The sequence below is a fragment of the Engystomops pustulosus genome, chromosome 1 (genome assembly GCF_040894005.1).
Source record: "Engystomops pustulosus chromosome 1, aEngPut4.maternal, whole genome shotgun sequence".
In the NCBI taxonomy this organism is placed as follows: Eukaryota; Metazoa; Chordata; class Amphibia; order Anura; family Leptodactylidae; genus Engystomops; species Engystomops pustulosus.
Genome location: NC_092411.1, coordinates 68426931 through 68435324, shown reverse-complemented (window position 1 = coordinate 68435324; position 8394 = coordinate 68426931). Strand labels below are relative to the sequence as shown.

The 8394-nt window shown below is 40.9% G+C and overlaps 1 protein-coding gene across 5 annotated transcripts in view; it reads left to right on the top strand.

Moving 5' to 3' along the window:
* Positions 1 to 8394, top strand: part of CAMKK2 (calcium/calmodulin dependent protein kinase kinase 2) — a 51036-nt gene continuing 42642 nt past the window's right edge. For 2 of the 5 annotated variants that reach the window (XM_072143319.1, XM_072143352.1), the window contains exon 1: positions 1 to 157. The gene's annotated coding sequence lies outside the window, so the exon portion shown is untranslated. The other 3 variants (XM_072143326.1, XM_072143335.1, XM_072143342.1) reach the window with 3 other exon arrangements.

Sequence of the window (8394 nt, the reverse complement as noted above, 5' to 3'; positions counted from 1 at the left end):
GGGCCATTCAGCTGCACGCTATGAGCTGGGGGAGGATGGGTGTACGATACGATGGGGGAAGTCCCTGGCAGCCAATCAGCGAGAGACTTCCATGAGCCGCTGGCACCGCTGCCAGGGCAGGTCTGGCGCTTGCTATGAGCCGTCACCCCGGAGGCAGGTAAGAGCGGAGCGCTGGGTGTCTGCCCACATGTGCCCAGGAGCAGCCGCTAATCCCTGCATCACATAACGGGGGTGCCCGCTGCCACCCCTCCCCAGCTGCCAGGCAGAGAGCTCCTGCATCTCCTCTATGTATACAGTGCCCACCTACCCCACAGGTAATGTGAGGACAGGAGCTGGTGACCTGCTGGATTCAGGACATTCGATATATGTATGGATATTGATGCAGCTATAGTCAGGGCATGATGGGAATTGTAGTATCTGCATCTTGCCAGCTGCTGGTTAGTGGCGTCATTACCATCCTCACTGCCCAGTAGGGTCTGCATGGTGAAAGGGGCATCAGATCAGTTTGAGGATCTTCGCCAATGGAGCATCTGTCCACAGGTTTTTCCATTTGCCACAATGTATGTGTTGTATGCTGTACAGATAGAAGTGAGGAGGCTGCATACCATATAGATGTACAGTGAGGAGGCTGCATACTATATAGATGTACAGTGAGGAGGCTGCATACTATATAGATGTACAGTGAGGAGGCTGCATAGTGTGCAGATAGAGGTGAGGAGGCTGCATACTCTGTGGTTGCTAGGAGCCCGCAGCATGCTAGAGGTAGGGGCTGCTCCTGATGGTGTTAGGGTGTCCTGCCTGGGGCTTAATAGGATATTGTAGGCAGATGCTGGAATCAGTGGTATCCGGGCGGGGGAAAACACGCAGGAAAAGGACTATAATAGGAATGTGAAACGCAGAAATAGAGCCAGAGCGGAAAAATCCTTTCCAGAGCTGTGGGAACAGACTACTAGAAAGATCTGTATATTTTCTGAAGGCTGAACCAGATAAGGATGGTATGAAAAACTTGCCATGTCTGTCTATTTATCTTAAACAGTCGCATGCATACAGAAAGGCTTCACTAATAATCTGATGTCTATGCTAATCTAACTAAGATGTTGATTATTATTTTTTAAACATATATATATATATATATATATATATATATATATATATATATATATATATATATATATATACTGTATTATGATGGATTATACCCATGTATATGTGTAACTGGCCAGGATTTGCTTTGTTCATTCTGCATTTGGACCCAGTTGTAAGAAGGGTTATTATTTTATGAGGCTTTCAAAGAGTAAATGGCCTTACAGACCAATTATCAAATTAATCAAAGTCATTAGGAACCTGTCACCAAGAATGTCATTTTTAGCTGGTGACAGGTTCCAATAGCCTGTGCTATGCTGATCTTTGTCAGTATTCTTAATCATTTCAGTAGTTTATATAAGTTTAATTCACATTACCTGGCTTCCTGCCAGCAGTAGGTGGTGAGACACAGGAGGAAGGGGCTGATGCATTCTGTGTGTGCCTGTGTCAGTCTCCTTTCTTCTGCACTCATGCAGCTCCCGCCTTAATCCCTGTCATGTGCATTAGTGATGGGAATTCTGGCTCCTCTTAGTGAGCTGGATCATTAGGCTCCACTCACTAAAAAGAGACAGCGCTTCTCCCTGCCGAACAGCTCCCTATTAAATGTATAATATGGAGCTTCGGGCATCACACTTTAATCCGATAGTTATCAGGTTAAAGGGGCGTGATTATCCGTTTAGGTACGGGGTTAAGTGAGCCATCGGCTCACTGAAGGAAGCTGACTCATTTGCGAACGACCCATTAATAATAATAATTATTATTATTATTTATCTAGTGCACACAGATTACACAGTGCTGCACAAAGCTTGCCAAATTGGTCCCTGTCCCCTACCAGTATGTACCGGGAGGAACATACAAACTCTATACAGATGTTGACCTGGGTGGGACTTGAACCCAGGACGCCAGGGCTGCAAGGCAGAACCGTGCTGCCCTGACTAATGTGCATTCAGCATGCAGGGGAGGGAGGGGGTTGGTGTGGAGAAGAATACATGAGGAGAAACAGGCACACACAGGGCGCAGCTGCCCCTCCCCGGACTTGCCACACACTGATGGCAGGGAGCCAGGTAATATGAAACTTATATAAACTATTGAAATGATTCAGACTGCTGGCAAAGGCATTTTTCAAAACAGCAAAGCACAGGCTATTGGAACCTGTCACCAGCTGAAAAGACATTCCTGTTGACAGGTTAACTTTAAAGTGTAAGATCCTTAGGTCGTCATCTAAAATGTTCAAACGGGTAATTGTTCTGAATCGAAATGTAGACACAGGGTTGTCACTTCCCTTTCCCCACTTCTATGTGAAGGGTAAAGTATATAGGGCCACATAGCATTCTTGGGACGTGTTCAGTGAGTGGCAATAATACATGAATTATGTAATCTGTGCAGAAATTATCATAAACTATAATGTAATGGCAAATCCATAGCAAAAATCCAATCGCCCTGCCCTGGATTTTATCTATTTTCCAGTGGAAAAAGTGAGTAGTTGGAAATATGGCATTACATAATTTACGAATTGTGGCTCTGCTGCTGTTGCACCACAACTAGGATTATTGGCTGAGTACCCATCTTCTTCACTTGTTGTTGCCCTCCGGGTAATGCACAGGCAAGCCATGCACAGAAGATGCTCTTTGTTATGATCTCTCCTCTGATGTCTGAGGACAGTCCCTACTGTTCATTCATATGCCTTTTAAAGAAGATTTCTTATCATAAAATTGGAAACATGGACATTGTTGAGCCATAGTGAGGAGCTTTTATGCAATACCAAATTTAGCTCTAATAGATTAAAACCATTTTTTAGTATTTCAATTCAAGTAAAGGGAGGGGGAGAGGCAATTTCCTCTTGAGATAATGACAGGTCAGTCCATAAGCCGGACTTGCACCCGGGAAGAGAAGTGGTGTCTACACGAGGACAGTGTTGTAATCGTGTGACTTACATGGCACAATAAAGATCTCAACATTCTTGCTGTACATTTAGTAAACTAACATTTCTATCATCCTTTCAGGGAATCTCTAATACATACATAATGGATGCTAATGTAAAGGCAACAGTTTGCTTAGAGATACATTTTTGAGAGATACATTTTATCTCAACCAAGTAGAATCTCCTATCACTGGCTGTCTGTCAGAAGATCCCAGGCTACTGCTTCTAGCAAGGATAGAAGGATAGGTGAGCAACATTTTATGTTACTCCCCAAAGAGAAATGGGACAGAATGTTTGTTTGTTTTTTTATTTGTTTTAAAACATTTTGGGGCACATTTACTAAGGGCTGTGCACCAGTTTTCTTTTAGGTGCATATTGCTTGCACAGGTATTTAAGAAGTGCCTGCTCCAAAATTTGTGGTGTGGCTGCACTATTCTTCACGTGTTACAGTCCAAGGGCTGGACTCTCACTGATCTAATATTGATAACATGCAGTAAGGATTAGTCATCAATATTTAAGTCCTGAAAAATCACTTTAATTTGGAGCCGTCATCTACTGATTGACCTATTTTGGCTGGATCTTGACTCAGGTGGTCAGCAACACAAATATTTCAGATTGAGTCCACAATGAAGATCATGGTTTATTTTTGCCTCTTAATATGCAGGCATTGGTGGGCAGCCCTTTTTCATGTGTACATGGGGTAGAAATGGCTGACCATGCAGTGAGATGATCAGGACAACAATTTATGGACCTTCGCTCCACATAGGATATTACAGGGAGTCCTTGCGTTCTGTAAGGTGGCTTGTGTTTTTCTGAAAAATTGATGTCGCTATTGTATACAAACTATCTTTATTCAGTTTACAAAATGAGTTCTGTTAAAAAATAATCAGACTGGAACCATATGTAAATCACATCATGTCATATTATGACATAATATATTCCATTATATTGTCATTGGTTTAATTCCATCACCTAGGATTTCTGCATTGTGCAAAAATGACAAAAAACACATTTGGCCTTTTTCATACACATTCTCATTTACGCACTTTGCTGAAAATGAAATTTAAAGCTCTCAATTAGAGTAAAATTTATTTAGCACTATACATACATATGGGCGGTGTCGTAACCCCCATAGTATAGCTCCTGCCCTAACCCAAGGCGGTCCCAATTCTGTCTTTAGAGGTTACTATTAAGCCCTCATGATACAGGGTGTATGATATTTCATACAGGCGGTCCACTACTTAAGAACACTCGACTTACATACAACCCCTAGTTACAAACGGACCTCTGGATATTGGCAATTTACTGTACTTTAGTCCTAGGCTACAATAAACAGCTATAACAGTTATCACAGGTGTCTGTAATGAAGCTTTATTGTTAATCCTGATTCTTACGACAACTCAACATTTTTAACCCCTTAACGCTGAAGCCACTTTTCACCTTCCTGACACAGCCCATTTTTTCAAATCTGCACTGTGTCACTATAAATGGTTATAACTTCGGAACGCTTTAACATATACAAGTGATTTTAAAATTGTTTTCTCGTGACGCTTTGTACTTCATGTTAGTTGAAAAATTTTGGTGTCTTGTTTTGCATTTATTTATGAGAAAATCAGATGTTTGGTGAAAATTTGGAAAAATTCTTGATTTTCGAACTTCAAAATGTTCTACTTTTTCCATACATAGTAATAACCGCAAAAAAACGTAATAACTAACATTCACTAAATGTCTAATTTATGTGGACATGGTTTTTTAGGCATCCTCTTATTTTTGTAGGATGTTATGGGCCTTTGAACGTTAGGTGCGATTTTTCACATTTTCATAAAAAACGCAAAATCCTGCTATTGAGGGACCTGCTTAGGTTTTAAATCACTTTGAGAGGCCTAAATAAAAGTAAAACCCCATAAATTACCCCATTATAGAAACTACACCCCTCAACGTACGTAAAACAACTTTTATGAAGTTTATTAACCCTTTAATTATTTTACAGGGGTTAAAACAAAATCGGATACAATTTTGAAAGTAAACTTTTTTGGCTAAATGAATGTGTTTTTCAAAAAATTTACAAATTCTCAGTGGATAAAATACCAAAACGCTCCACAAAATTTGATACCCAATCTCTCCCGCGTATAACAATACCCCATATGTGGTGGTAACCTGCTGTATGGGCACGCGCCAGGGCATGGAGGGGAAGCTGCGCCATGCAGAGCAGATTATGCATTGTCACTTTTTATTGGCTATACAATTTTTATTTTTTTGGCAATTTGGACATATAAGGGCTTATTTTTTGCGACATGAGATGCACTTTACAAATAATTCATTTTCGTGGGTCATTAGCTTATTGATGAGATTTTATTAACTCTTGAATGTATGGGTGAAAAAAAAATTGTCAATTTTGGTTTACTTTTTTTTCGTATTTTTTGGGGGTCGTACACCGTACACTAAGAATACTATATTATCTTTATTCTATAGGTGATTATGATTATGGTGATACCTCATTTATACAGTTTTTCATTTATTTTTACAATTTTACTGGATAAAAACTAATATAGAGGAAATCTCATTTGTTTTTGCATTGCCATCTTTTCGGAGACGTAACTTTAATATTTTTTGGTTGACAGAGCTAGTTTTGGGCTTATTTTTTATGAGTTGAGTTGTTCTTTTCAGTGGTACCATTTTGGCACACATAACTTTTTTTCATCACTTTTTAGAACATTTTTGTGTAGAGATTTTATGAAAAATTTACATTTTTGGCGAGTTTTACGGGTTTTGTTTTTACGGCGTTCACCGAGCGGGTCCAATAATGTTTCTGAGTTATTGTACGGATTGTTACGGACGCGGCGATACCAAATATGTGGGGTTTTTTGGCGATTTTGTGTTTTTTTCACTTTATTGCATGTGTATAGGGAATATTTGTGTTTAGGGGACTTTAACTTTATTTAATTAATTCTTTTTATTAAAAAATGATTTTATGTAGTGTTTTTAACATTTTTTTTATTAACTTTTACAGGTTAGCTTGAACAAGTGATCCGCTGATCACTTGTTCAAGCTCTTCTTCACATTACACAGTGTAATACAGATGTATTACACTGTGTAATGTAACACACTGAGCATGCTGCGCATGCTCAGTGTGTTACAGCCGGGTCCTGCCAGAAGGCACGGACCCGGCTCACAGAAGAGGATCGCGCAGCCCCGGGCACCGGCAGTCCCGGGGCTGCGATCGGAGCCACGGACCCCCCGGTATGCGCCGCGGGGGGGTCCGATTCTTCTCAAATGCCCCTAGCACGCCGCGGTCAGCGGGACCACGGCGTGTCAGGGGTTAACACCCGCGATCGGAGAAATCTCCGATCGCGGGTGTTAGAGGCGGGTGTCGGCTATAATATATAGCCGACACCCGCAGCTTCTGGCGCGGGCTCCGTTCTGGAGCCGGCGCCAGAAGCATGACGTACTATTACCGCATTTTGCGGGAACGCACCTCCTGCCATGCAGTAATAGTACGTCAAATGTCGGGAAGGGGTTAAAATCCAATTGTCACAGAGATCAAAAAAGTTCTGGCTGGGATTACAATGATAAAATATACAGTTCCGACTTACATACAATTTCAACTTAAGAACAAACCTACAGACCCTATCTTGTATGTAACCCGGGGACTGCCTGTATATGCATGAAGGGGAGGATCGTAGAGGTGGATGCACAGTGACGACATAGCAGTACTGTAGGTGGCTTTTCACCGCACTGTTCATCACTCCTCCCATGCAAACACGATAGATTTTTCCTCATATTAGGTTTTATTTTAACAAATTTAGTAAAACGTAAGACAAAATATATAAGTATGGTATCCCCGTTATTGTATTGACTCCTAGAATAAAAATAAGATGTTTGCTAGGCTATAGGACAATGAAATAACTGCATCTAAATGGCCCACTGCTGTGAAGTGTTGGTCTGCATGACTTATTAGTATTTATATTCTGCAGCACTTTACAGATCATGAGGTACAGGTACAAATAAAATAAGACATTACAGAGCAATTACATTGTCAGATGACACAAAACGAATGAGGACCCTGTTCATGAGCTTACAATCTAAGGCTGCTTTCATACAAACGTACTAAAATGCCTGTATCCTACCTGTACCAAACATTTGCGGTATGGGTATCATACATTCCCGTGCATTTAAATGGGCCATATGTCCATCTGTTTTGATGGACCTATTGCCCACTGTGCCATACCGGGGAAAAAGATAGCGCTTGCCCTATAAGTACAGCCATTTGCACTTCTATCCATGGAGAGGGGAGAGCACTAACCCCTCCTCTCTCCAGCGCGCAGCTCTATGCACACCCGGTATATGGCCTGGCCATACATACATTCATGTGAAAACAGCATAAGAGGATAAACTCATATTCTCTTTTTTTGTTGTACACTGGACACCATTGACCGTTTAAACCAGTAAAAATATATTTTAAAATCCTGAGATTCACAGGGCCTCAATAGTCCAACCCCCACAAATCAAGAAGTGGTTATACTACAGGGAGGGCCAGCAAGCACCAACCCTGTTACCTGTGTCTGGTCTGTATAAGATAAGGCTTATCATGCCTCCATGATGAAAACTTTGTTATAACACGACTGTCTCTCGTCTTTGACAACAGGTCAGAGTAAAATGCATTTTAGCAGATAAGAAATAAATGAGGGCACTGTAATCCTGGCAGTCACATGGTACATGGAGGATAGTAGTATACTGGGCGAGTGTGTCCAACATGATGTATTCGATATAAAAAAGTGCATAGGATGTGCGCTGATTTAAAGGAACCTGTCATCTGCAATTGGCCTAATAAACCACTACCAGTATACAGCGTAATACCTTCTAGTTTTGTTTCTTTCATGGTCCAGTGTGGTGGCAGAAAATCAACTTGGAAGTGAGATGTAAATCTGTTATATAAGTCAAAGAGGCGGAGAGTTTAACACTGAAGTCAAGGTGGGGAGGTCTGTACACCTCATGCATCGGACTTCAGGAGATCTGGTTAGAGATGTACTGTGGATGCAGAACCAACAATTACAGTGAAGGGGACAGTAAGAAGCAGGGAAAGCTTGACTTCAGTGTTAAAATCTCTGCCCCCTTGACTTTATACAACCTGTTTACATCTCACTTCAAAGTAGATTTTCTGGATGATGCCACCACACTGGGTCATGAAAGAAACATGATTTAGAAGGTGTTCATCAACTTGGCAACATACTGGTAGTGGTCAATTTCTACTGACAGGTTCCATGTAAAGAATGGACTTAGAGGCCGGTGCTGTTTACCCACTTTATATCTTTTGTTTCTGGTATGATAAAATTAAGTTTTTTTATTCTTAATTATAATAAAAGTCTAAAACTTGTGATAAATTGTCTCTA